Source organism: Sinocyclocheilus rhinocerous, unplaced genomic scaffold, assembly GCF_001515625.1.
Source record: "Sinocyclocheilus rhinocerous isolate Xijiao unplaced genomic scaffold, SAMN03320098_v1.1 scaffold1182, whole genome shotgun sequence".
Lineage (NCBI taxonomy): Eukaryota > Metazoa > Chordata > Actinopteri > Cypriniformes > Cyprinidae > Sinocyclocheilus > Sinocyclocheilus rhinocerous.
Genome location: NW_015624203.1, coordinates 1,172,372 through 1,174,457, shown reverse-complemented (window position 1 = coordinate 1,174,457; position 2,086 = coordinate 1,172,372). Strand labels below are relative to the sequence as shown.

At 37.7% G+C, this 2,086-nt stretch overlaps 1 protein-coding gene across 1 annotated transcript in view; it reads left to right on the top strand.

Moving 5' to 3' along the window:
- The window catches only part of LOC107739155 (inactive tyrosine-protein kinase transmembrane receptor ROR1-like), a 132,204-nt gene that overhangs the window by 127,895 nt on the left and 2,223 nt on the right, over window positions 1-2,086 (top strand). The window lies entirely within an intron of this gene.

Sequence of the window (2,086 nt, the reverse complement as noted above, 5' to 3'; positions counted from 1 at the left end):
ATACAACTGCTGCTTACCAAAATCGTCTTGTGATGTAAAAATCTTTGAGATTACAATACACAACACAACATAAGAATAACATTAACAATGGTTAATCACAGTAATATAATATGAAAAGTAAATGAATGTTGATTACATTAAGAAATGAATACATAAAGGTGATGTACATTAAAGAAATAAAGATTAATGTGAATGAAGACGTCTGAAACTGTCATCCAGGTGTTGTGCCAAAGTGTTTTAATCCTGAAAAATCAAGGAAAACAATTAGTGTGTATTAACTGAACACTGCATCCTGTTGCACAAATGGTAAGTACAAATATCCCGTTGTTCATTCCTTGGTTGGTAGATGCACCGGGGTCCTGATTATAGCACTTAAAAGTCAGATTTTCATGATATGTCACCTTTAAGTCAGTTCTGATAGTGAATTGGGTGCTAAAACAACAGATTGTGTGTGCAAATAAACAACGCTATCAGCGAGTGTCTTCATTTTGATTTTTATTCTTATACTTTTTGCCCATTGGAGTTGTGGGGCATTTTCATAACGTTTGAATTAGTGTATATTCCTGGGTTAAGGGCACTACGCAAACAGGAGGCAAAATGACAGCAGGGATGAGCATATGGAGGCAATCTCTTCCAAGCCTGGAGAGGAATCTAAATATAATCATATTGTTATCATTCCATTTGGATCATTCAAAGCAGATTCTAATTAGATTTTCGCTTGAAAATTTTTTTTCCATGCCTTTTCTTCTTTGTTGGTGGTTAGAGAGACATTTTACAAACAAATATTTTGATGAGATGATGGTAGTTCCATTTAGCTCCAGTATTAATCAGACCTTTTGACACCCTGAAGCACTGTTTGTATCTGTAACACATTGAGACCTCTCATCTACAGTCTCAGCTGCAGGGCAAAGTTCAGACTTAGGTCATTCAAAGGTTACCATTCACTCAAAACAGGGACGCTGAGTTGACGCTAACTCAAAACATCTGCTTCTTTCAAAGAAAGAGACTCCTCTCTTTTATTTGACGCTGTTTATTTCTCTGCTGAATGTAGCTGTGACCTTTTGTCAAACTTTTTATTTCCTGCTTCATGAGCCAGAGTCTTATCCATACCAGTCACACAACATTATGCATATCACTTACATCTCTATCACTCTTATAGGGGATAAAACAACATAGAGTCACAGTGGCTGTCATGTAAGTGGTAAGACAGCTTCTGCAAAGTACATAAATGTACATGACAGTGAGAATATTTTAAGAGTAAACAGAGGTTTTATGTATTTCTGTGGTCAGTGGTTGAGGTTGTAGCATGTCTTATTTTTCAGCAAAAGAGCAAAAGATTAAAAACAAAGCTACAACAGTTGACAACAGCTTCTTCATAAATTTAAACGAACAAAAATGTATTAAAGCATGACGTGTTAGTGCCATACCTTTTCAGTTAAATGTAATAGCATTCTATATGTAATAGCAAATGTAATAGCATCTCCGGCAGCCATATCGCCCTGTAGCCCAAAACTGGTTGCCCACTGAAGCTAAGCAGGGCTGAGCCTGGTCAGTACCTGGATGGGAGACCTCCTGGGAAAACTAGGTTGCTGCTGGAAGAGGTGTTAGTGAGGCCAGCAGGGGGTGCTCACCCTGTGGTCTGTGTGGGTCCTAACGCCCCAGTATTGTGACGGGGACACTATACTGTCAACAAGCACCGTCCTTCGGATGAGACGTTAAACCGAGGTCCTGACTCTCTGTGGTCATTAAAAATCCCAGGATGTCTTTCGAAAAGAGTAGAGGTGTGACCTCGGCATCCTGGCCAAATTTGCCCATTGGCCTCTGATCATCATGGCCTCCTAACAATCCCCATATCTGCTAATTGGCTTCATCACTCTGTCTCCTCTCCACCAATAAGCTGGTGTGTGGTGTGTGGTGGGCGTTATAGTTTGTATAGTTTGTTTACATAATATATGTGTGTACTATATATATAAATACACACACATACATGTATATATTTAAGATATATTTACATGTATATATATATATTCATATATCATATAAATATAAATATATATTGTATATATTTCCTAAATATATACGTGTG